The sequence below is a fragment of the Spermophilus citellus genome (assembly GCF_964194105.1).
Source record: "Spermophilus citellus genome assembly, chromosome: 7".
Lineage (NCBI taxonomy): Eukaryota > Metazoa > Chordata > Mammalia > Rodentia > Sciuridae > Spermophilus > Spermophilus citellus.
Genome location: NC_138188.1, coordinates 153,799,072 through 153,826,963, shown reverse-complemented (window position 1 = coordinate 153,826,963; position 27,892 = coordinate 153,799,072). Strand labels below are relative to the sequence as shown.

The 27,892-nt window shown below is 42.2% G+C and overlaps 1 long non-coding RNA gene across 1 annotated transcript; it reads right to left on the bottom strand.

Annotated features, from left to right (window-relative positions):
• Window positions 1-9,340: 9,340 nt before the first annotated feature.
• On the bottom strand, window positions 9,341-27,662 carry LOC308653061. Its single transcript, XR_014022980.1, has 3 exons — window positions 27,491-27,662; window positions 20,692-20,794; window positions 9,341-9,422 (listed from the first exon to the last, which is right to left on the bottom strand). It is a non-coding gene; the product is annotated as an uncharacterized lncRNA (long non-coding RNA).
• Window positions 27,663-27,892: the final 230 nt, after the last annotated feature.

Genomic DNA, 27,892 nt, shown 5'->3' with positions numbered 1-27,892 from the left:
GGTGAGAGGTCCTTGTGAAATGACCAACCCAGGGGGTATAATAGGTCTTCCATACATTATCTCAAAGGGAGACAGTAAAGATGGTTTCTTAGGGAGAGCTCTGATTCGAAGAAAGCCAAGGGAAGGAGTTTGACCCAGTCTAAGTTTAATTCCATTGTCAATTTGGTAAGGACTTCCTTTAGAGTCCGATTTACCCTTTCCACTTTCCCTGAAGCCTGGGGGCGATATGGACAGTGGAAATGCCACTTGAAGGAGAGGGCTTGAGAGACCTTTTGTGTGATCTTAGAAATAAACTCAGGACCATTGTCAGATTGTAAGGAAGTGGGCATACCAAACCTAGGGATGATGTCTGTCAGTAAGATCGAAGCTACAGTGGAAGCCTTTTTATTGGAAGTGGGAAATGCCTCAACCCAACCAGAGAAGGTGTCCACAAAGACAAGGAGGTATTTAGTGCGCCGTACTGTGGGCATGTTGGTGAAGTCTACCTGCCAGTCAGCAGCAGGAGTGTGTCCCCGAGCTTGGTGGGAGGGGAAAGGTTTAGGCCTTAAAGGAGTATGAGGGTTGGTCCGCTGACAGATCTGACAATTAGAGGCTATATTCTGTAGCATGGCTTTGTCAGAGGGGGTGAGGGAAAAGAAGCTCTGTAAAAAGAGGGTCAAAGACTGAGAGTTGGAATGGAATAGAATATGAAGGAACTCGAAAAGATCCTTGTTCTTACTGGAAGAAGTAGGGGCTTCAGATGAGCTGTCTAAAGTGGCCATTATATGTCCCCTGGGGGGGCTATAATTGGAAGTGGTAGCAGCCATTCGTGCCACTTGGTCAGCTTTGGCGTTGCCCTCAGTGATAAGAGAGTCGTCCTTCTGGTGGGACCTACAATGGACAACTCCCAACTGGGTGGGTAAGTGGGAGGCCTCTATCAGATTGGTTATAAGAGCCGAATTAGTGATCGCATTACCTTTGGTGGTAAGTAGGCCTCGCTCCTTCCATATTGCAGCATGGGATAATAGAATATGGAAGACATATTTTGAGTCAGTATAAAGGGTGAGGGATTTGCCTTGAGCTAGAAGGCAGGCACAAGTGGCTGCTATGAGTTCAGCCTGCTGGTTGGTAGTTCCTGAAGGCAGAGCTTTGGCCTCTATAATCTCAGTGGCTGAAACTACAGCATATCCAGAGTAATGAGTGCCGTTCTGTCTAAAGGAACTGCCGTCAGTGAACCAGATAAGGTCAGGCTTGGTGAGTGGTCCCTCAGAAATGGAAGGCTGACAGGGGAGGAAATCATCTAAGGTTTCCAAGCAATTATGAGTTGGTGTGTCAGACGTGGGAGTCGTTGGGAGCAGTGAGGCAGGGTTCAGTGCAGAGCAGGGGAGGAACGTAATATTAGGGTTTTCCAGAAAGGAAGTGAGGAGTGACAGAACTCTGGATGGAGGAAGGGTTTGAAGGCCCTTAAAAGCTAAAAGATCCTTCAAGTGATGTGGGGAGTGGATAGTTAAAGGGGCCCCAAAAGTCAGTTTAGAGGCTTCTTTGTGTAAAATTTGTCCAGCAGCCAGAGCTCTTAAACAAGGGGCCCACCCACGGATGGTAGGGTCTAGTTGCTTGGACAAATATGCCACAGGTACAAATGTAGGCCCATAGTTTTGACCCAAGTGCTTGCCCCCTTTTTTCATGGACATATAGATGAAATGGTCTTGAAAGATCAGGAAGGTGAAGGGCAGGTGCCTTTAAGAGGAGTTGCTGAAGCCTGCGGAAGTGGTAGTTGGGGGAGGAGGCAAGAGATTCACTAGGGGGTCCCTTTGCTAGGTCATACAGGGGTTTGGCTAGAAGAGAATAATTTGGGATCCAGGCCCTAAAATAACCTGCTAGTCCTAGGAATGATAGTATTTCGGCTTTCGTATGGGGCACTGGAAGATTAGAGAGGAGTTGCCTCCTATCCAGTGTTATTTCCTTTTTCCCGGGTGTAAGGCGAAAACCAAGATAGATGACAGAAGACTGGGAAACCTGGGCCTTGTGGGGAGACACCCTATATCCCTTGTCTGCTAGGAAATTAAGAAGCTGGGCGGTGTGGGATTGAGAGTGTTCCCAAGAGGGACTACATAGAAGAAGGTCATCGACATATTGAAGGAGAGTAGAGTCAGGACAGGTGGGGTGAAAGGGTGTGAGGTCCTGGGCAAGAACTTGGCCAAAGAGATGGGGGCTATCCCTGAATCCCTGTGGGAGGACAGTCCAGGTAAGCTGATGAGAATGGCGGGTGTGAGGGTCAGTCCACGTAAAAGCAAAGATATCCTGAGATTCTGAGGACAAAGGAATAGAAAAGAATGCATCTTTCAAATCTAGGACAGAGAAGTGGGTAATAGTGGCAGGGATCTGAGAGAGGAGGGTGTAAGGGTTGGGCACTAGCGGGTGGATGGGGACCACAGAGGAGTTGACAAGGCGAAGGTCTTGAACCAGCCTGTAGGACCCGTTAGGTTTTTTAACTGCCAGAATGGGGGTGTTGAAAGGAGAGTGTGTAGGCCTAAGATATCCCTTTCGTAATAAATCTTGGATGATGGGTTCTAATCCGAGGAGGGCTGTGGTTGTGAGTGGATATTGTGGTTGACTAATATATCTTGAAGGGTCCCGTAAGACAATATGAATAGGACTGCATTTAGCCATAGAGGGTGTAGTTGTGTCCCAAACCTCAGGGTTAACTGGTTTAGATAGTTGTGGAAGAGTGTGTGAAGGAGGTGTATCTGCCCCTAGGAACATCATGAGGAAATGAGAGGTAGGAGAGATGTGGGGTGATATGTGAATGGTGACTTTCAATAGTGAGAGTATGTCCCTTCCCAGAAGGGGAATGGGGCAATGGCTCATAACGAGAAAGGAGTGTGTGAAGGACAAAAGGGATCCCTGCATATAACATGATAAGGGGGGGGGGGGTTTCGAGGGAAAATCTGTTTACCTCCTACCCCGACAATAGGAGTTTTTGAGGGTTTGGTAGGACCCCAATACTCCCTCAAGACCGAAAAAGCGGCATCAGTATCTAAGAGGAAGGTAATGAAGTGTCCATCCACCAGGAAGGTGACCCTAGGCTCTTGCTTCTTGGTGGTAATAGTCGGGAGGGAAGGCGCAGGGCTCCATCAATCCTCCTCTGCCAAGCCCAGGAGAGGCTGGGGTTGCCGGGTGGCTGACCAACCTCCCTTCCCGGTTGTTGGGCAGTTCACCCCCCAGTGTCCCCTTTGGTGGCATTTTGGGCAGGGGGTGGAGGGTGTCCTCGGCGAAGGACAATCCTTGGCCCAATGTCCCTCCTTACCACATTTGAAGCAAGCTCCAGGGGGTGTCTTATTAGGACGGCGTGGTGATGACCTTCTCTGAATGACCTGGGCCAACATTTGGAATTTGGCATTTTCAGCCCTCTGCCTACAGCGTTCGCTTTCATCCTCTCTACCATGAAAAACCTTGAAAGCGACAGCGAGGATTTCGGTCTGAGGAGTAGCAGGGCCCTGTTCAAGCTTTTTAAGCTTGGCTTTAATGTCAGGGTAGCTTTGGGCCAGAAAATATGTCATTAAGACATGACGGCCATCAGGGGTTTCTGGGTCGAGGTTTGTGTACTGTTGAAGGGCCTTGGTTAGTCTATCCAAGAATTCTGAAGGTGTTTCTTCCTTTCTTTGAATGACCTCCTGCACCTTTTGAAAGTTAACAGCCTTGCGGGTGGCCTTTTTCAGGCCCGCCAAGAGGCAGGATGTAAAAAGGTCACGAGACTGCAAGCCTTCAGGGGTGTTGTAATCCCATAGGGGATCCTGCTCTGGGACAGCATGAGGGCTCGTGGGGTGGTTAGGATTGGTCCTATGATTTTCATCAGCATGGGCTTGGGCTAGCTCCCAGACCCGTCGCCTTTCCTGGAGAGAAGTGTATTGGCCAAGAGCATGTAGATGTCATGATGAGTGAGGCTATATGCTTGCAGGACCCATTGAAACTCCCGAATGTAAGTGGTGGGGTCAGTGGTGAATGAGCCTAGCTTCCTCTCTAGCTGAGTAATGTCCGACATGGAGAAGGGCACGTGGACTCTGATAACACCCTCGGGACCAGCTACCTCATGAAGGGGTGCGATTGTCTTGGGGGTGGGAAGGAGTCCCTTAGACCTGGTAACAGGAGGACTGAAAGAGGCAGGCGGTGGACAGGAAGGAGAGGGAGGGAAAGGGTGTGTCTCTGCGGAGGAGGAGGTGGAGCAGGCAGAAGAGGGTGGAGGGGAGGGGGATGAAACGGAAAGGCAGCTTCAGCCAGACATAGCAGCCCCGCAGGAAACAGCAACTCTAGCCGGCAGCAGCGGCAGCGGCAGCAGCGGCAGCGGCAGCGGAGGAGGAAAAAAAACCATAGAACCTCTCGTGTAAACTCAGAAGCCTCACACCCCAAAGGGAAACGGATCACCAGAGGGTCCACTGCAACCAGTAAAGGTCTTAGTGGTGTGAAGTTCCTCCCCCCACCGGGCGTCTGGAGTGTGCCCGACGATCACGGTCACAGCTCTAGCTTTTAGCCCGAAGGGAGTTGGCGAGCCGGGGTCAAGGGAAGCTTACCTACATGGTGAGTGCAGGGGAGATGGCGTCTGAAAAGAGCAGACCAGGGCGAAGTGTCTTCGGCGGAGCAAGGGATGGGGCTCTTGTTGGAAAGAGCTCACCTGTATCCTCACACGGGGCACCAGAATGAAAGAATTCCCCACGCAAAGACACTTTTGCCGGGAGAATTCCAATTTTATTGCAAAAAGCTGTGTGCTTATATAGAACTAAAGGGGAGATGGTAGGGCTTAGATAAATGGCAGGCCACCCGTTTATTGGGAAGTTCTTCCAGATATCAGCTCCCGCGCCCAGGAATTAGTTCTCATTGGGGCTAAGGTTCCCCGCCAGTGAGATTTGAAATTGGCGCCGGCGGGAGAATTCACAAGGGCGGGAACTTTTCACACCACTGCAGAAAAGAAGAAGGTAGGAAGAAGAAGTCCTTAGGCGTCATGTTGGGGTTTTTTCTCTGGGGTACGGCTGCCGTTTATACTTTTCCCAACAGGTGCAACAATCTCAACTTTATTGTGTCAGGGACAAGGTTATATAGTGATAGGAGGGAGTAAGAAGAGACAGTAGCAAGAACCAATAAGGGGCAGTTACGTCACTATCACTAAGGGGCCTACGCAGATTTCAGATTAAACCATTAGGCGGGGCTAAAGTCAAAAGCCCGCGCGTGGGCTAAAAGCCCACAAATGCCAATCCAGCCAGGTCACATATACGGAAATGCTAACCCATGAGGCCGCCTCAGCCAACACCCAATAATGGCCGCGGTCCCAAGGGAGGTAAAAGGTCCCAACAAGCTGGTAGTTGAAGTGAGTTCAATAGAGAGAATTTTTAAAAAAATTTTATTCTAATTTGTAATATATGATAGCAGAATGCATTATAATTCATATTACACATATAAAACATGATTTTTCTTATCACTCGTTGTAGACAAAGTATATTCACACCATTTGTGTCTTCATACATGTACTTGGGGTAATGATGTCCATCTCATTCCACCCTCATTTCTACCCCCATGCTCCGTCCCTTCTCCTCCCACCCATTTGCCCTGAGTTTATCTAATCTTCCTATGCTTCCCCTCCCAACCCCACTATGAATCAGCCTCCTTATATCAGAAAAAACATTCAGTATTTGGTTTTTTGGGACTGGCTAACTTCCCTTAGCATTATATTCTCCAACACCATCCATTTACTTGTAAAAGCCATGATTTTATTCTCTTTTATATCTGAGTAATATTCCATTGTGTATATATGCCACATTTTCTTTATCCATTCATCTACTGAAGGGCATCTAGGTTGGTTCCAAAGTTTAGCTATTGTGAACTGTGCTGCAATAAACATTGATGTGGCTGTGTCCCTGTAGTATGCTGTTTTTAAGTCCTTTGGGTACAGGCTAAGGAGTGGGATAGCTGGGTCAAATGGTGGTTCCATTCCCAGTTTTCCAAGGAATCTCCATACTGCTTTCCATACTAGCTGCACCATTTTGCAGTCCCACCAGCAATGTATGAGTGTGCCTCCCTCCTCCCCCAACCCCACATCTCCCCCCTCCCCCTGCCCCACATCCCCCCCCCACATCCTCAACAAAACTTACTGTGGTTTGTATTCTTAATAGCTGCCATTCTGACTGGAGTTTCTGATTATATGATTCTATACCTAGAAGACCAAAAAATTTCACCAGAAATCTAGAACTAGTAAATGAATTCAGCAAAATAGCAGGATACAAAATCAACACCTATAAATCAAAGGCATTGTAAGGTCCTTGCTTAGCATCTGGATGGCCATCTTAAGTGACAGCCACCATCTTAAGAATAAGTTTCGCTTTCCTGCTCAAGGGGATTTCTGAGAAAGGCTCATCACTCCCACATACCAACCCAAACCTTCACCACAGGCATTAGGACCTGCCTAGCTCTAATCCCTGAGCCTGCCCCATAAAAGTCACAGAACCCAAGCCTGTGTTGCCTCTCTTCGTTTATGGAGAGATGGCCTTTATTTGTCTCCTCTGACAAATAAACTCTCGTGTGTATCTCTGCCTGGTCTCTGTTTTTCATTTCTTGCTCTCCCATCTCCCGGTTCCTCACTTTCCTTTCAGGCATTTCTGTGTATCAGTGACAAGGCCTCTGAAAGGGAAATGAGGAAAACTACTCCATTTATAATAGCCTCAAAAAAAAAAAAAAAAAACAAACTTGGGAACCAGCCTAACAAATTAGTTGAAAGACCCCTACAATGAAAACTATAGAATGCTAAAGAAAGAAATCAAAGAAGACCTTAGAAGATGGAAAGATCTCCCTTGTTCTTGGACAGGCAGGATCAATATTGTCAAAATGACCATACTACCAAAAGCATTATACAGATTTAATGCAATTCCAATAAAAATCCAAATGACATTCCTCGTAGAAATAGAAAAAGCAGTCATGAAATTCATCTGGAAAAATAAAAGAACCAGAATAGCAAAAGCAATCCTTAGCAAAAAGAGTGAAGCAGGTGGCATCAATATACCAGACCTTAAACTATACTACAGAGCAATAGTAACAAAAACAGCATGGTATTGGCACCAAAATAGACTGGTAGACCAATGTACAGAATAGAGGACACAGAGACTAAACCACATAATTACAGTTATCTTATATTAGACAAAGGTGCCAAAAACATACATTGGAAAAAAGATAGTCTCTTCAACAAACGGTGCTGGGAAAAATGGAAATCCCTGTGCAACAAAATGAAATTAAACCCCTGTCTCTCACCATGCACAAAACTCAACTCAAAGTGAATCAAGGACCTAGGATTTAAACCAGAGACCCTGCATCTAATAGAAGAAAAAGTAGGTCCCAATCTCCATCACATCAGATTAGGCCCCTACTTCCTTAATAAAACTCCTATAGCACAAGAATTAAAATCAAGAATTAATAAATAGGATAAATTCAAACTAAAAAGCTTCTTCTCAGCAAAAGAAACAATCAGTGAGCTGATTGTTTGGGTAAGTGGGTGCAAATTTTTACCACTTACATTTGAGATAGAGCACTAATTTCTAGGGAATATAAAGAACTCAAATAGCCCAATAAATAAATGGGCCAAGGAACTGAACAGACACTTCTCAGAAGGTGATACACAATCAATGAATATATGAAAAAATGTTCAATATGTCTAGCAATTAGAGAAATTCAAATCAAAACTACTCTAAGATTCGCTCTCACTCCAGTCAGAATGACAACTATTAAGAATAGAAAGAATTTTTAAGAAAGGAGAAATAGGTGCCTGTACTGAAAGGAAAGCAAGGAATCAGGTGAGTGAAAAATGAAAGACGAAGACCAGGCAGAGATCCACATGAGAGTTTATTTGTCAGAGCAGACAAATAAAGGCACATCTCTCCATAGAGGGAGAGAGGCAAAACAGGCCTAGGATTCAGGACTTTTATGGGGCAGGCTCAGAGATTAGAGCCCGGCACATGAAGTGTTGGATTGGTATGAGGGAGTGGTGAGTGTTGAGAGCCACGGCCAGGTCAAGATGGTGCCTGGCATTTTGCCAGAAGGAACGGTTCCTGCTGCCTCTGGTGCCTGCTATTTTTGAGCTCTCGCGGAGTTCCTAGAGAGTTCGCGTGGGTGGAGTTCGCAGGTTGAGTTCCAGTTGAGTGCTCACAAAGTTCCTGAAGTTTCGGTGGAGCTCTCTGGGAGTTCCTGGAGAGTTCACCTGGAGAGTTCGTTCCTGCTTGAATCTTCAAGTAGCTCGTGATTTGTGCCCAGCCAGACTGCGGCATATGGTGGCCCGTGCAGGGAACGCCTGAGGGTAAGTGATAAGGTAAACTGCTCACCCCTGAGGACAGTGCGAGAGGATGGATAACCATTTAAAGATTCTTCTTTCACTTTGTTTCGCTTTTAAGTTGCCTGTCCCTGGAGATGGGTGGGATGGAAGAAAAACTGTTCACATCTGAGGAAAAACTATTTGCGTCTAAGGAACAGATAGGGAGAAAGGAAGGATGGACATTTCAGGAGGATAGAAAGGCTGATATAATGAATTTTTGTTCCATTTTTGTTTCATTTTGTCTCGGTTTTCTTTTGCATTATCTTAGTGAGGAGTATCTTTGTCACGGAAATATGGAATTAAAAATTAATAAGAACCAAACCAAAAGGGCGTTAAGTAAAGTGCTAGAGGAAGGAGGCATCTCAGTAAAATCCAGAACAGTTAGGGCATACGTTAAGACGATACAAAGGTGTAGCCCATGGTTCATTAAAGAGGGGTTGTTAAATATATCACAATGGAACCATCATGGTGAAGATTTAAAAAAGATACAAAAGGAAACCCAGGAACTCTGCCAGTTGGCACATTACCATTATGGACGTTGGTACAATCTTGTTTGCTTAGTCTAGGAGAAGACATCTTCCATCAAGTAAAAGAGGAAGTCTCTCGAGTTAGTCAGACAAAGGAAAAAAGTTTAGAGGAGGAAGGGCTATCAGGGGAGAAATTATAACAGGAGGTTGCTACTAATCCCTTTCTATCACTGGGGGACGTGGGTGTCCAACCAACAGCTCCGTCTCTGGAGACAACATATTCTGAGTGGCCCTCAACCCCCATAGTTGATAGATAGGATCCTGAGATAGGACATCAAAGATTAGCATACCCTGTATTTGAGACGGCAGGAGGGCAGCAAATTCACCATGCTTTAGATTTCAAAACAGTGAAGCAACTGAAAGAGGCTGTAACAACCTATGGTCCTCAAGCACCCTTCACTGTAATTATGGTCAAATCCATTACCAACTTGAACATGACGCCAGCAGATTGGGCTAGTATGTGCAAAGCTGTGATAAATGGAGGACAATACCTGTTATGGAAGGTTGCCAATCAGGAATTTTGCACGGAGATGGCTAGGCAAAATGCAGCGGCCGGTTATCCTCAGAGAAATCTAGATATGTTGTTAGGAGAGGGACCTTATGAGGGTCAGCAGCAACAAATTGGATATGATCCTGCCATATACTCACAAATTGCTGCAGATGTGGTTAGGGCATAAAAGACTTTACAAGGACATGGAGATTTACAAGGTCAATTATCTAAGGTAATACAAGGAGCTAATGAACCTTACGCTGAATTTGTAGATAGGCTTATACAAACAGCTACCAGAATCTTTGGGGATATAGAACAAACAATGCCATTAATAAAGCAACTAGCCTACGAACATGTAAATAGATGGTGCAGGGAGGCCATTAGACCATGGAAACATGGAGATTTAAACACATATATTAAATTATGTAGAGACATTAATGAACAAGGGCAAGTCTTGGCAGCTGCAGTACAACAGGTTTTAGGTGCCAGGCCAAAAACATGCTACAATTGTGAACAAACAGGACATTTTAAAAGGAGTTGCCACATAGGAGGAGAGTTTAACAAAACTAGGTATCAAAGGGGTAGAATACCGGGTATTTGCCCACGATACCATAGAGGGAGACATTGGGCTAATGAATGCCGTTCTCAAACCACTATAGAAGGTACTCCGTTATCAAAAAACGGACAAGGACCAGGTGTTTACCCACGATATCATGGAGAAAAACATTGGGCTCCATTGCCAAAAAACGGACAGGGGGGCCCCATGCTCCGGGACCCACAACCACAAATATACGTGGCACTGGAGGAACCCAGCAACACCGTAAGGGTAGTGCCCAGGACACATTATCCATTAGATCCCTCACTAGACAAACCAGAGGGAGCGCAGGATTGGACATCTGCGCCTCCGCCAGAGCAGTACTAACTCCAGAGATGGGAGTTCAAATCATTCCCACAGGGGTAAAAGGGCCTCTTCCCCAAGGAACAGTAGGCTTATTATTGGGACATAGTTCTTCTACTCTAAAAGGACTTATGATAAGTCCTGGGGTAATTGATCCCGATTATGAAGGTGAAATAAAAATTATAGCCAGTTCTCCAAGGGGTATATCAGTACTTTCACCAGGAGACAGAATAGCACAGTTATTAATAATACCCAGCCTACGTGATAAATTTTCCAGTCGTACTATAGAAAGATGTTCCAGGGGATTAGGCTCCACAGGTGTAGATTGGGCTATGCTTTCTTTAAATTTAGATTCTTGCCCAATGCTAAAACTAAATATTCAAGAACATGAATTTAATGGGCTACTGGAAACAGGTGCAGACTTTAGCATCATCTCTCGTCAAGAATGGCCGAAATATTGCCCATTACAACAAGCCACTCAAACACTTCGAGGCCTAGGAGTGGCAACTAATCCTCACAGAAGTGCAATGGTATTAGATTGGAAGGATTCTGAAGGATGTAAAGGAACTATACAACCATATGTATTGGATCATCTTCCTATAAATTTATGGGGACAAGATGTCCTAGATCAATTAGGTTTAACATTAACAAATAACATCAATCCAAATGCGCCCACTATTATGGCTAGACAAGGTTTTAGGAAAGGTAAAAGATTAGGAGAACAAGAACAAGGTATAGCAGCACCAATACAAATAGATCAAGAAATAGATAGACATGGATTGGGTTTTTAGGAGGGGTCACTGAGACAATAAAAATTACTTGGAAATCAGAAAGACCAGTATGGATTCCTCAGTGGCCCCTGACTAAAGAAAAGATACAAGCAGCCCATGACCTGGTCAAACAACAATTAGCGGAGGGACATATACAATCTTCCATATCTCCCCATAATACTCCCATTTTTGTCATCAAAAAGAAATCTGGTAAATGGAGATTATTGCAAGATTTAAGAGCCATTAATAATGAGATGGTTATTATGGGACCTGCTCAATTGGGGTTTCCCAATTGAGCAGGTCCCATAATAATGTCTGCTTTGCCAAAAACCTGGCATATTTTAGTTATAGATATTAGAGATTGTTTTTTTTCAATTCCAATTCATTCTGAGGATAGTCCACGTTTTGCATTTACTATACCTGTGCTGAATCATGAAGGTCCCGATCAGAGATATGAATGGAAAGTACTCCCTCAAGGTATGGCTAACAGCCCAACTATGTGTCAAATTTATGTTAACAAAGTAATCCAGCCACTTGGAAATCAAAATACTTAACTACAAATATTTCACTATATGGACGATTTACAAATTTATTAAAAATTATAATTTAGAGATAGCAATAGATAAAGTACAATTAAATTTTCCAATTAATTATTTAGGAGTTCTATTATCCTCGACCATGGTCCGTCCACCAAAAATTCAAATACAAGTAGATCAACTCAAATCACTTAACGACTTTCAAAAGTTATTGGGAGACATAAATTGGATAAGGCCTTATCTAGGTATTCCAACAGGAGAGTTGTGACCTTTCTTTGATATCCTAAAAGGTCCATTAGATCCAAATTCACCCCGCATGTTAACGCCTGAAGCAAGAAAGACATTAAAAATCATTGAAACATATATGGAAAATATGCATTTGGATAGAATTGATATAAGTTTGTCTTTATTATTTATTGTACTACCAACAAAAAATATTCCTACAGGAGTATTTTGGCAAGAAGGTCCATTATTATGGATACATTTATCTTATTCTCCTAATACTATACTTACTAGGTATCGTGAGGCTGTAGGACAATTAATACTCAAAGGAATAAAAGCAACAAAGGGAGTGTTTGGAATTTCTCCCAATAAATGATTACTCCATATACAATGGATCAAATTGATGAATTAGCTAATAAGTTAAATACTTGGGCAATAATCATGTGCAAATCTAATGTTTCATTTGATAACCACTTACCATCTAATCCTTTGTTGTCTTTTTGGTCTTCGCATCCTGTCATTTTTTCCAAAAATGACAAGAAAAACACCTATCATGAATGCTCCAAATATATTCACTGATGGGTCAAATAATGGTACAGCAGCAGTAGTTACCCCTGATCAAACTTTTACATTTTTAGTACCCAAACAATCAGCTCAAAAGGTAGAGCTTAGTGCAGTATTGCAAGCTTTTGTGATGTTTAAACATTCTGTATTTAATTTATTTTCCGATAATCAGTATAGAGTTAATGCTATAGTATCTCTTGAAGATGCTGGTAGGATTTCCCCTTCCTCTACTGTTTTCTCTTTGTTTTCCACTATACAAAGTCTAATCTGGGACAGAAAAGATCCATTCTTTATAGGACATATCAGGGCACATACCGGATTGCCTGGAGCCCTTAGTTTGGGCAATTATTTAGCAGATAAAACTACACATGGCATACATATTTTTTCTACGCTATAAGAAGCTACAAATTTTCATAAATCCTTCCATGTCAATGCAAATACTTTTAAAAATCATTTTAAAATAACTAAGGAACAAGCTAGACAAATAATAAAACAATGTCAAAATTGTGTGACCTTTTTACCACAAGTTAATCTTGGAGTCTATGCATGAGGACTGATACCTAACCATATTGGCAGATGGATGTTACACACTTGCCAGAATTTGGAAAATTAAAATATTTGCATGTTACAGTTGATACTTCTTCCGGATTTTTGATGGGCTCCCTTCATGCCAGAGAAAAAACTAAAGATGTTATAGCTCATTGCTTACAAAATTTTGCCACTGTGGGCGTTCCAAAATAGTTAAAAACAGATAATGGCCCTGGCTATACTTCTACCTCTTTTAAACAATTTTGCTCATCATTTGGCATTACTCATATAATAGGAATCCCATACAATCCACAGGGACAAGGCATAGTTGAAAGAGCTCATCAAACTATTAAAATGTACTTATTAAAGCAAACAGAGGGAACTGGAAAGGGGTATATATCCCCCAAAGATAAACTTAAAATAACCCTTTTTACTCTAAACTTTTAAAATTTGGATTCATCAGGGCTTAGTGCTGCGGAAAGGCACATGTGTCCAAAAAATGTACATAAACCCAAAGTACTTTGGAAGGATATTCTAACAGGACAATGAAAAGGACCTGACCCAGTGATTATCTGGAGTCTGGGTCTGTTTGTGTGTTTCCACAGAGAGAACAGCAGCCATTTTGGATTCCAGAGAGACTAACTAAAGCAATATCTACAGACCAAAGAGATGATGATTTGGCTCAAATCCATAACAGCTGATATCCAGAACTCCAGTTTGGCTATTCTTACATCTGTGACAGTGGTTCTCTCACACCAGGAGGCTAATTAATAATGAACACTATTAAGGCCTATTTCAAATGTAAGAAACCTTGGGGCTTGCTTGTGGGAATACATTCAGACCCATATGCAAGTTACAGGAAAAAGGATGGGATATCAAAAGAAGAGTCAAACCCAGGTGGTAACCAGGATGCTTGTTTCAATATCTATTTTATTTTATTATTTTTTTTAAAGAGAGAGTGAGAGAGGAGAGAGAGAGAGAGAGAGAGAGAGAGAGAGAGAGAGAGAGAGAATTTTTTTAATATTTATTTTTTCAGTTATTGGCAGACACAACATCTTTGTTGGTATGTGGTGCTGAGGATCAAACCCGGGCCGCGCGCATGCCAGGTGAGCGCGCTACCGCCTGAGCCACATCCCCAGCCCTCAATATCTATTTTATTATTGCCCTTTCCCACATCATGAAATTTTGTTTTGTTTTTTGAGCTCATACAGACCTAGGTTAATGTTTTTCTGATCAGTTTTGGTTTTGACTGTGGAGTTTTTGAGCATTGCAATGGAGATTTCACCTGTAAAAAGCTACAAGGCCTTTACTATTATGTGTTGTATGTATTGTGTTATGTGCGCACACTTGTGTTTTGTGTTGCATGTCTGTATGTGCATAGTCCATATATCATATATGAGGAGCGCTCCTGAAAAAATGGATCCAAATGTTTTTTTTTATTATTCACGTGATTTAAATGGTTTAATTTAAATTGGGTAAACAGCTGTTGAGGATTGTTTTAAAATGTGAACAAAAAAGGAGGTTAATAGATCTGTTTGTTTACTTTCACCTTTCCTTTTCATTGTATCTAATTCTATTCAGGATACTAAATTGTTTAGAAAATTGCTTTCTTTTAGTGCCTGCTGGAATGTTACATAATTTTTTCTTTAGCCATCACTGCCAGCATTCCTATCTTCATCCCAGTGCCAGTGAAGACAAAGATAAAACCAAACTACAGCTTCTGCGATAGCTGTCACAACAAACTGTATAAACTGATGCATCAATGAATGGTGTAACTCAACAGGTGATGCTCAATCAAGGACTCAATTTACTTTGGGAGGAAAAGGACATATTAATGGATTCCTCTGCTTTGAACTACTTTGAAGTACTTTGAACAGGCAACTGGGTTGTGTATCACTTGTATGCATTGAGAATTATCTGTTGGTGTAGCGAATTGTGGTAGTGCCGGGGTATCTTTGATGATGGTGTCATCGATGGTAAAATTTTTCCAAAAGGAGCCATCAATGGCTTAATATCGTGGCTTTTTGTATCCTCCCCTTTCTGCTTGTAGCAGGTTGTTTATGTTGTTTGTGTAAAAACCACTATCCACAAGTATGGCTATGTGCTGGGCTGGTAGTCAATGATGGGTAAGATCCAATTGCAATGGTAGCAACCTAAGACAGGAGGCTGATGCCTTGAGGTCAGCTCATCCGATGACAGGTAAGGACCATATGTAGTATTGGACAACCTAAGACAGGCATGGTCCCTAAGCCACATACTTGTTGTTTAATTAAACAAAAGGGGGGAGATGTTGAGAGCCACGGCCAGGTCAAGATGGTGCCTGGCATTTTGCCAGAAGGAGCAGTTCCTGCTGCCTTGGGTGCCCGCTATTTTTGAGTTCTCGCAGAGTTCCTAGAGAGTTCACATGGGTAGAGTTCTCGGGTTGAGTTCCGGTTGAGTGCTCGCAAAGTTCCCGAAGTTCCAGTGGAGCTCTTGGGGAGTTCCTGGAGAGTTTTCGTGGGCGGCCTGCGGCGTGGGTTCTAAAAATAAAGTTCGTTCCTGCTTGAATCTTCAAGTGGTTCATGATTTGTGCCCAGCCAGACTGCAGCAGGTGAGCCTTTCTCAGAAATGCTCTTGGGTGGGAAAGTAAAATTTTTCTAAAAATGGCAGCTGTCACTTAAAGATGGCTGCCCAGATGCTAAGCAAGGCTCTTATAGAAAGAAAGGCTGAAATCTAGTGTTCAAGTAGAGGGACAAATTCTTAGAACAGTACAGATTGTTTACTTATGGTAACAGGAAAGGAAGTACAGTCTATGTAGAGAGGCTGGTAAGTAGAGGGGCATATTGATGTGAGTCTGAAGGAGGTTTCCAGATGCTTCCATTTCTCAGTGACATGGAAGCAAAGTCGTTATTTGAAAGTGAGAACAGGGGCGGTGTTGAGAATGTAAAAAGAGAAATAGACATTAAAATAGAAAGGGAGACCAAGTGAACAGGGAAAATGTACTGCCGGGTTTCTGTTCTCGTGACTAAAAGGCTCAGGGGTTACTCCAGTTCATCTGGGCTAACTAGGCTGCACAAAATAACCACACAAGAGACACAAATACCTTTTTCTTTGGGGTCGCTGTGACAGTTCCTCTGACCTTAAGGGTCCACAGAAAGAGAGAGAGAGAGAGAGAGAGAGAGAGAGAGAGAGAGAGAGAGCAAGCACGTGCTGACCCCTTTTATTGAGGAGAAGCTATTCAAATGAGGCAAGCGATCAGGTTTCAGGGGGCTGAGTATCTTCATGATGTCCACTGTCAGCAGGTTTACTGACACCTGGGTAGGCCACACCCAAGGGCACAGTAAGAGAAGGGGACACACACAAGGCACTTCCATGGAAGATTCTATCCTAAACAGGGCAGGGGGTTATATTACAAAGGAACAGGTGAGCATAGCCTCACCCATGGGGCTGTAGCAAGACACACCCATGCATGAGACACCGACCCTTGCACCCAAGAAGGTTGACACATTTCTGCGATTGAGAGCCTCAGCACCCAACAGGGGAGTGTAACTCAGTCACGTGTAAGGTTGGCCTCCACAGTGTACTATGATTACTGGTTACATGATAGACACTCCTTTGAGATTCATTGTTATGAATACTAAGAGTCAGAAATCACAACCAAAATACCAATATACTATGAAAGGTTTTTTTTTGTTGTTGTTATTGTTCCTCCAAAATTGGCAGGCTGAAGCTAAATTCTATAAGGAGATGCAAAGGAATGAGAATAACCACAATAATATTGAAGAAAAAAAAAAGTTGGAGGACTTAAACTTCCTGATTTCAAAATTTACCACAAAATCACAGCAACCAAGACAATGTGGAATTAGTGATCAAAGAAATAGAATGATGAACTCAGAAATATACTGCATATATGCAGCCTCTTAATTTTTGACAAAAATGCCTAGGCAATTCAGTGGGATGGGCAGGGAAGTTTTCCAATGAAAAAGGGTGGAATAACTTTTTAAAAAATGAACCTTGAAATCCATTTCTTACATATACAAAAAATTATTTGAAATGTATCACAGACCTAAATAGGAGCCTTAAAACTGTAAAATTTCTAAAAGGAAACATGGAGAATATTTTTATAATCTCAGTACTGGTAAAGATTTTTGAGACCACAGAAAGTCTCCAGTTATAAAAGAAAAAATATTACTTCATAATAATTAAAAACGTTGTGAACATCTGCTTCTATTCATGAGGTCCACAATTACCCTATCATCATGGGGAAAAACTAGATAATTGAAAAACATATGGGAAACAAAAATTTCCTAACATTGGACAAAAAGTAAATTATTGACAAATATAAGAATTATCAGACTTCTCATGACAATCTATGCAAGCTAGAAGACAATGGAATGACATATTTCAAGTGGTAGGAGCCAAATCCCATAGACCCAGAATTCTAAATCTATTGAAAATATCTTTCAAAAATAATTATGAGGGCTGGGGTTGTGGATCAGAGGTAGAGTGCTTGCCTCATACGTGTAAGGCACTGGGTTAGATTCCTAGCATCACATATAAATAAGCAAATAAAAGTCCATCACAACTAAAAAAATTTTTTTTAAATTATACGAATTTAAAAAAAAGATGAAATGTAGACTTTTTCAACTAAAGGCTGAATGTTTTATCTGATCAGTGGATGCTGATCTATGATGGGGGGGAATTGGAAGAATGGAGGAACTTTGGATTGGGCAAAGGGGAGGGTGGGGAGGGGTTATGGAGATAGGAATGACATATACATCATTACCTTAGGATCATGTATGATTGCACTAATGGTGTGCCTTTACACTGTGTATAACCAGAGAATTGAAATGTTGTGTTCTGTTTTTGTGCAATGAATTGAAATGCATTCTGCTATCATGTACAACTAAGTAGAGTAAAAAAAAAGAAATATAGACTTTTTCAGATGAACAAGGGCAGAGAGACTTCACTAAACTGAGGACATACTAAAAGAAATATTAAAGGATCTTCTCTTTGGATAAGGAAATTGCCAACTGATAGAAATTTGAATATATTCTAAAGAATGAAGGGTACTGGATTATGCAATATATAGGAAAATATAAGAAGCATTTTCTTGTTTTAAAAACATATGTTTGGGGCTGGGGATGTGGCTCAAGTGTTAGCGCGCTTGCCTGGCATTCGTGCGGCCCAGGTTCAATCCTCAGCACCACATACAAACAAAGATGTTGTGTCCGCTGAAAACTAGAAAAATAAATAAATATTTTTAAAAAAAACAAACATATGTTTAATAGAAAGTGACTACCTAAAGCAAAAACATAAAACACATATGTAGAAGTAAAATCCAGAACAATCGTAAGCACAAAAATTGGAGAGGAATCATATGCACATTTTAAGGATCATATACTATATATGAAGTAGCAGAAATTTATTTGAAAGTGGACTGTGATGACTTAAAGATGTGTGTAAAACCTGAGAGCCACCACTAAAAATCAGGTCCACCTAGTAAGTTATTAGAAGAGATAGAATAAAATACTAAACTATGCCAAAGAAGCAAATGAGAGGAAAAAACAGTAAAGAGCACATAAGACAAACAGAAAACAAGTAGCAAAATGGTAGATGTAAGCCCAAATAGATTGATGACTACAAGAAATGTAAGTGGTCTAAACAATTCAAATAAAAGAATTGCTAGACTGGGTGCAATGGTGCACACCTATAATCCCAGGAGCTTGGGAGGCTGAGGAAGGAGGATCACGAGTTCAAAGCCAGCCTCAGCAATGGCGAGGTGCTAAGCAACTCAATGAGACCCTGCCTCTAAATAAAATACAAAATACGGCTGGGGATGTAGCTCAGTAGTTGAGTGCCCCTAAATTCACTCCCCAGTATCCAAAAAAAGAAAAAAGAATTGTCAGATTAGAGTAAAATGCAAGTCCCAATTATATGCTGTCTGCAAAATAAATAAATAAATAAATTATATATATGTGTGTGTGTGTGTGTGTGTGTGTGTGCATGCGTGCACACACACACACACACACAGGTTAAGAGAAGGAGAATGGGGCTGGGGTTATGGGGATATATGTCAGTTGATAGTTTGCCTTGCATGCACAAGGCCCTGGGTTCAATCCTCAGCACCACACACACAAACATACATACACACACACACACACACAAAAAAAAAAAAAAACAGTGGAAGCATGGAAAAGCATGATGAACAGTAACAATAAGAAAACCAGAATGGCTGTATCAATATAAGACAAAATAGATTTCAAAACAAGGAATATTTCCAGAGATAAAGAGAATTTTTTTTAGAATGATAAGAAGGCCAATTCATTAAGGAGAAATAATAATTCTAAATTTTATGTACCCAATAAAACATGCTTCAAAATGTTGACAAAATTGAAGAAGAAATAAACAAATGCACAAGCACATTTGATGTTAAATCTTCTCTTTAAATAATTGACATTTTAAGTAGGCAGAAATGAATACAGAGTACACTTAAAGAATACTATTAATCAACCTGATCTAAGCAATACTGATAGACCAACCTAATACTAACAGAACATACCTAAATCTAAAGTTCATGTGGACTAATCATTTAGATAGATCATAGGCTGAACTATAAAACAAGTCTCAATAAATTTAAAGGTACTAAAATCATACAAAGTATCATCTCTGGCTACAGTGGAATTACATCAGTGATCAATCAAAAACAGATATTTTCATATACTTGGAATTGAAGCAATATACCTCTAAATAACTCATAGATAAAGATGAACTTGCAAAGAAAATTACAAAATACTTTGAACTAAATGAAAATGAAAACACAATATATTAAAAATTGAGAAGTAAATTTAAAGTATTAAATGCTTATATTGCCAAAAAAAAAAAAATCTTAAGCTTCCACTTTAAGAAACTAGAAAAAAGCAAGTTAAGTACAAAGCAAACAGAAAAAAGAACAAAAAGTAAAAAAAAAAAAAAAAATCAATGAAGTACAAAGTACACAAATAATGCAGCAAATCTATGAAACTAAAAGCTTTTTTCCTTGACGAAAAAAATGAATCTCTAGCTAGACTGAATAAGAAAAAAAGAAGATATAAATTACTAATATTAGGGGCTAAGGATATAGGTCAGTTGGTCAAGTGCTTGTCTTGCATGTACAAGGCCAGGGTTCAATTCCCGCCCCCCACAAAAAAAAAAAAGAAAAGAAAAGAAAAGAAATTATTACTAATATCAGGAATGAAAGATGTCACCACAGACATTAAAAAGATAAGAGAATATCATGAAATATCATTGGTTATTCCAATAAACTGATAATCTTTAAATAGATTCATCAAAAGATACAAAGTAGGCTGGGGACATAGCTCAGTAAAGTGCTTGCCTCCTATGCACAAGGCCTTGGGTCAACCCCCAGTCCCCCCACCAAAGATACAAAGTATCAAATTTAACTAAAAAAATAGAAACCTGAGGAGTTTTTGTTAGTTTTTTGTTGTTGCTATAACAAATAACCTTGGATAAAGTAACTTAAAAAGGAGGAAAGGTTTATTTTGGCTCATGGTTTCAGAGACTTCAGTCCATGATCACTGGGCCCTGTTGTATTTGGGCCTTTGGTAAGGCAATTCATCATGTCAGGAGTATACAGCAAAGAAAGCTACTTGCTTCATGGTGAGTAGGAAACGTGGTTGGTGGGAAACAGAACAAGGAAGAGAAGGCACCAGGGTCCCAATATCTCTTTCAAGGGCACATCCCTTACGACCTAATTTCCTTGCTCTAGGCCCTGCCTCCTAAAGTTCCACCACCTCCCAATGGTGGCACAAACTGGCAACCAAGCTGGCAACCAAGCCTTTAGGGGACACTTACCCTAACCACAAGAGGAGCTCCGTATCAGTTTTTACAGTTGAATTACTAATAAAGATCTTCTCATAACGGAAAGTTTAGGTCCAGGTGGCTTTACTGATGAATTCTAACAAAATCATAAGAAAGAAATAATATCAATTCTACACAAACAGAGAAAGAAGGAAATGCTTCCCAAATCATTTAATGAACATAAGCTATGATTACAAGAGGAAACTGCAAGCCAGTACTGCTCACACATGAGACTAGGAGGAAACCCTCTTTACCAAATCTTTGCAAACTAAATCCAGCAATATATAAAGAAATAACAATACCCATGACCAAGTGGCTTTATTCCAGGGAAACCAGGGTGGTTTGACATAAGAAAACGAATTCCTAGGGGGGAATTCATGAAAATAGAAGGGCAACCAGGAGAGTAGAGGAAGGGGATCATAGGAGAGAGAGGAGGGAAGGAAAGGGGGAAATATATGGCCAGGCACGGGGGCACATGCAGGTAATTTCAGCAGCTCAGGAGGCTGAGGTAGGAGGATTGTGAATTCAAAGCCAGGCTCAGCAACTTAGTGAGGCCCTAAGCAACTCAGTGAGACCCTGTCTCTAAATAAAATACAAAATAGGGCTGGGGATGTGGCTCAGTGGTCAAGTGCCCCGAGCTCAATCCCTGGTACCAAAAATAAATAAATTGGTTAATTAATAAAATAAAATAAACAAGTAGATTCTAAAATGTATATAGAAATGCAAAGATTGTAGAACAGTTTTAAAAGAAGGATATTACTGGAGACTTACAATAATTTACTTGAATTACCTGAGAAATTAAGATGGTCTAATATTTATATGCAAGATAGACATATAGATGACTGGGACTAAGTATAAAAATAGCTTCATAGTTATGCAGTCAGCTGATTTTCAACAACGAAATGATATTTTTCAATAATGCTGAATGTCCTATTGAAAAACAAATGAACCTTGACATTTACCTCATATCATACACATAAACTAACTCAAAATGTATCACAAACCTAAACATAAATGCTAAACTATAAAGAGTCAAGAAGAAGAAAACAGAATAGTTTAGTACTCTTAGGGGTAAGCAAAAATTATTCAGTTGGACAGAAAATAACAAACCATAAAAGAAAAACATTGATGTTGAGCTGGGGATGTGGCTCAGGTGGTAGCGCGCTCGCCTGGCATGCGTGCGGCCCGGGTTCGATCCTCAGCACCACATACCAACAAAGATGTTGTGTCCCCCGAGAACTAAAATAAATAAATAAATAAATTCTCTCTCTCTCTCTCTCTCTCTCTCTCTCTCTCTCTCTCACCCTTTCCTCTCTCTTTAAAAAAAACATTGATGTTATATTCATTAACATTAAAATTTGTTTTTCAAAAGAAAAATGAAAGACACACTACAGACTAGGAGAAAATAGTCACAATTTGCATATCTGACAAAGGACCTGAATCTAGAATATGTAAAGCATTCATACAATTCAATAAGACAAATGATGCAATATCAGGTACCTTGAAGACAAGGTTCCGTGAGGAAGGAACTTACCTGTTTTGGTTTACACTGGTACCTAAACATCCAGCACAGTGCCTGTTTATAGTATATGTTCATTTTGACTTAGTGAATAAACAAAAGGGAAAATGTGGGATTCAAGAGAGACTGATTTGTTGACTTCTTTTTTGCTGTGCTGGGGATCAAAGCCAGAGCCTCATGCATACTTGGCAAGTGCTGTACTACTAACCTACATCTCCAGCCCTGAGACTTGGTTTTAATGACTTCAATTTTGAAAACAGAATTTGAGTTTCTATTGATAAGATAGGAAATGTCTGAGAGAGGTAGTTTCCCTTTATTAGTTATTCAGATGTTCACTGTTATAATCAAAGCTAAGATTAGCAACCCAGAACACCTGAGGTCTGCTGCACACATGCACAATACCCATGACCAAGTGGCTTTATTCCAGGAATACCAGGGTGGTTTGACATTAGAAAACGAATTCCTAGGGGGGAATTCATGAAAATAGAAGGGCAACCAGGAGAGTAGAGGAAGGGGATCATAGGAGAGAGGAGGGAATATTACCTATATTGTTGCTCTTTTTAAGGAGTTTCCTCTTTTTGACTATAAAAGCAATACATGTTGGGCTGGGGGTATACCTCAGAACACAAGCTTAGCAAGTACAAGGCCCTGGGTTTGATTCCCAATACACACACACACACACACACACACACACGAGAAGAAGATATGTCTTCTGTAGAACTTCTGGAAATGTTGAAAAATTAAGAAGAAAACAAAAAAATCCCTAAAATCCCAGTGTCCACTGAGTTCTTCCTTCTTGGAGTTTCTGTTTTCTTCACAGTCTATTGTACTATTTTAGTACCAACAGAAGTTGGTGCAGAAGGGACTCAGGTGGGACCTGCCTGGGACAAGGTATTAGAGAACCCATTTTCTCTTGAAGCCTTATCTATAAATATTTCCTTGGGCTTTTCAGGAGGTGATTTCTATCCTACTCCCTACACCTGTGGATTATGGCCAGTCTTTCCTTCAGGACAATGAGTTGACATGCGAAGGGCATGGAACTAAGGAGAATATAACTTCCTGAATGACATCTTTTCTGTCATTTAAATACTGATTTCACCTACTCTTTTAGAAACACGAGTTTGTTTAGAATGGTTTTTCAGAGCCATTTTTGCACCCACATTATGAACAAATGGATCTATGTTCCTCGAGAGAAGGGTAGTTGCAAGTGATGATTGATTATTACCAGTTACATCTATTCATGCTGCTCTGGCACTTTTTTTTTTAATGGCTGCATCTCTGTTTGCTCAAGGTCTGTTCACAAAAGACATTCCCTCTACCACGCGGCCTGCACAGTGGTTTCATTAATGAGGTTCTGGCATTAAGTTAGTTAGAAGAGATCAAAATAAAACACACAGACAGTACCTTATTTTACATTGCTAGGTCCGAGACGGCTCGCCTCCCTGTTTCCCTGCCTCCAGCCGCCCAGCAGGGCAGCGAGGATTACTCTGGGCTAGCAGGAGAGAGAGAGAGCGAACACGCCGGGGAGTAGCCTTTTATTTGGGGGGACAAGAGATTCAGGGGAGAATTCCATCCAATGAAGGTTGAGGGGGGGCTGTACTCCAAGGTCAGGGTCAGTGATTGGGTCTCCAGGGTCAGTGGTCACGCACACCCCCACACGGATGGGCTCTCTCATCAGGAAAGGGTCGGGATAACTCCGACACAGCCAGAGTGCCTCAGGCCCTTAACGGGAGTCACCCAATCACGTGTCAGAATGGCTCCCCACAATTCCCCATAATTTTTTGTCATTTTCCAAAGATTTCTTAGTGGAAGATTTGCGTCGTCTGCCTGGAGAGACAGAGATGGAAGTCTAGCAGTATCTGTGCAAATGGCTGCCAGATGTCCCAGAGCAGATAGAGGTGCTGCTGTCTTCAGAATGAAAAATGCTAGAAAATGTTGCCAAAGCACCCAAGTCTAGCTGATAATACACATCTCCCAAGAACTTGCTTAAAGACCTAGAAAACACTGTCAATCTAAAAACCAAACAACTCTTCCCAGAAACGAACCTCCTACATTTCAGTTTTCTACCCCAACACATGAATCTTCTTTATTATACTTTCAAATCTCACTAGGATGGTACACAGAAAATACCCCTTTGGACCATTTATTCCCTCCTTCAAAACCATTACAGAGCCCAATAGCTATAATGCATCAAATCCCAAACACATCACATCCAAAGATGAACTTGTCACCCCTCCCCCACACACACACATTCTTTGATTCCAACTCAAGACTTCATTCTTTCTTAGCCATATTCATCTCCCTAATGCACAAGATGAAAGACAATTGCTTGTGTGAATGGGAGAGAAAAAATCCCGTTCAACTTGGGAGTCCATCTTTAAGGTCTTCCACTGTTCACAGAAAGGTGGAGGCAGGGCAGGAGTATAGTGTTGGAATAATGCAGACTTTTTCAGACAACAATGCAAGGTGAGTGACAATATAGTTGGGTCATGAAAGCATACAGTGGGAGATTTTGAGACTGGATGGAAAGAAGGACAGGAAGATTTTCTGCACAGTGACTGGACCAAGTACATGATTCATGAATGAAATGGGCCTACCTATGGGCTGGGGATGTGACTCAAGTGGTAGCGCGCTCGCCTGGCATGCGTGCGGCCCAGGTTCAATCCTCAGCACCACATACCACATACAAAGATGTTGTGTCTGCCAAAAACTAAGAAATAAATATTAAAAAAATTCTCTCTCTCTTAAAAAAAATGGGCCTACCTACATAGAGGAGCAGGGATGGGTTTTACGTAAGAGCAGAGCAGAGGCCCGGTTTTGTCAATTCCTAAATGTATCCAGGGAATAACAACATTTGGGTTGTGTCCTGGCACTAAGGTAGAAACAGAGTGTGGGGATCTTGATTATTTGGCAGATGGTGAATGTCTAGAAAAACCAAGTCTAGGAATATAGAAATCTATTAATGCCTGCACTTCGTACTGCAATGTTGGTGATCCTGTGAATGGACAGCTCTTATAGAGGCAAAATGGATTTAGAAAACATTATGGTAGATCAGCTGAGAGATAAAAAAGAAAAGCTGTAATAATATTAAGTGCTATAAAGTAGATAATGGGTGAACCTGAAAATAAAACTTGGGATTTATTTTGTTTGTTCTTTTAACAAATAACTGAATACATTTCTCTTGTCTTAAACAAACAAAGCCAGGTGCAGTGGTACACACTTGTAATCCAGATACTTGGGAGACTGAGGCAGGAAGATCCTAAGTTCAAGACCAGCCTGGACAACTTGGCAAGAAACTCTATCTCAAAATAAAAGTGTAAAATGGGTTGGTGGTATAGCTCAGTGGTAGATTGTTTAGCTAGAATGCACAAGGCCCTGGGTTCCATCCCCAGTACCGTGGGGATGGAAAAGAAAAAGAAACAAGGAAACTTTCATCCTGGAGTTTTTCCTGGTATTCTCACAACTTGCCTGGAAAATTGATTCTGCCTGTCTTCCCCTCTGCAATCCACAGAAAAACTGGGCTTCTGCCTTCACCATTCCAGCTGAGGTGCAGGATGAGCTTCCAGATGCTCAATCTATCAGTTTTTAATTTTTAATATTTAAAAAAATTTAATAGGCATATACTTGGTGGACATATTTATAGGGTACAGTATGACATTCCACTTCATGTATACATGTATAAACGTGTGATAAGGTCAAGATAATTGGTGTATCCATCACTGCCAACTTTTATCATTTCTTTGTGTTGGGAATATTCAATACTCTTTACTAGCTATTTTGAGATGTACAATTAATTGCTGTCATCCAACAGATACACTTTCCATTTCTTATCCCTCTGTACCTTCAGCACTGGACAGGGACGATAATTTTTCCAGAGCTCTTTCTCTACCTCTTCTTACCCTCAACCACTTATTCCTTTAACACCTATATTCCTTGTGTTTTTTTTTTCTGTTTTAGCTCCTCCAGAAGCTGTGCACTAATGACTCCCAGATTTCCATCTCCTCTTAGCCAGCTCTCCTGACTCTATAGTTTACCCAATTGCCTCCTAGACATCTTCACTTATTTTTCCCAGAGGCAGCTCAAATGCCACAGGTCTGAAGCAGAAATCATCCAGCTGTTTGACATTGGGCACTTCAGTTAACTGCATTGGGCATTACTTCTACAACAAAGGCATTACTGATAGCCACCTGACAGAGAAGTCTGTTATAAGATTAAATAAAACAACAGAATTCTACATCAGGTACCCTGGCACACAATAGGTGACCTACAAATGTTAACCATTTTCCCTCAATCCTACTCCTTCCCATAAATTCTAGATGTCTCATAAACCTCTCATCCTGCCATTTGTTAAGCCAGAACCCTGGGCATCCTCTTTTACATCCTCCTTTCTTCTTCTTCTTTTTTCTTTTGGTGGGTGGTGGTTACTGGGGATTGAACTCAGGGGCACTTGACCACAGAGCCACATGCCAGCCCCCCCCCTTTTTATGTCCCACTAAGTACCTATGTCTCTTCTCTGCTGTGCCACCACGCTTTCTCTGCCTCTGCTCTTGCTACTCTACACCATTCTTCAGAGAGAGTGCATTGCATGACACCACTCTCTTTTCAGTGGTTCCCCACCGCCTGTCTTCGGAAGGACAAAGGCTCCTCAGCACTTGGTCTTAGTCACTAAATTTCAGCTGGTCCTCCTTCATGGGAAGGTGATAACGCAGTTATCAGCAGGCTCCCCTTGGCTCAGAGGGTCCTCTCCTGACCCTACCTCTCCTTTCAGCATGGGTGCCACTTCCTTTAGGAAGTCTTTCTGGACTTCTAGTTGGATAAATACCTTTCTTCTCTGCTTCCCAGGGCCCCTGTGTTTTATAACACTTTCCTCAACTTGCTTGTCCTTTCCACCAAACTGGGGTGTCTAGCAAACAGTAGGAGGAAAGTGAATCAGAGCAGTGTTTCCGCCGAAAAGGAAACTTGGTTTGAGCAACCAACGTCAAGGTGTCCGGAATATACTCCTCCCGTGGCACAAGAGGTTGCTTTATGCCTGCGTGGGTATCCAGAGCCTGCAGGTCCTTCCTGGGATTTCTATCGCTCAGAATTAACCCGAGGGCAGGCACAGAGCTGCACGGGAAGAGGGTCCCCTCACCGTCCCCAGCTGTGCGCACCGGAGATTGTAAATTCGGGCGAGGTTAAATTCGGAGCCTTTTGTTCGAGGCAGCGGCGATCCGTGCCTGCCCGCCCCGGCCCAGTGCAGGACTCGCCTGGGCACAATGGCACAAAAAAACGCACCCCGTGAGCGCCGCGTCAGGCGGGGGCGCGCGCGCGCGCGCACCAAGGCCGGCTCAGCGCCAGCCTCGAAGCCCGGGAACTCGCGCTCCCCGACGCCCTCGCCAGGCCAGGCCTCGGTGCTAGGCTGCTTCCCCGGCCCGCGGCCGCTGCCGGCGGGAAAGCGCCCGGCGTACCGTGGTCACGCGCCGGCGGCTAGGCGCGCGGCGCGGGCGGGGCGGGGCGGGGCGTGGGCGTGGCTGGCGCGGGCGGGAGGGGCGGGGCGGCGCCAGGCACAGGAAGCGCTGGGAGGCCCGAGCCGTCCCAGGGTGCCCCGCGCGGCGTGGACTCAGGCCGCTGCCGCCATCCCGCTGGCGAGAGGGAGAGAGAGGCCCGCCCGCTCGCCGGCTGGGCCAGTGTGGGCCA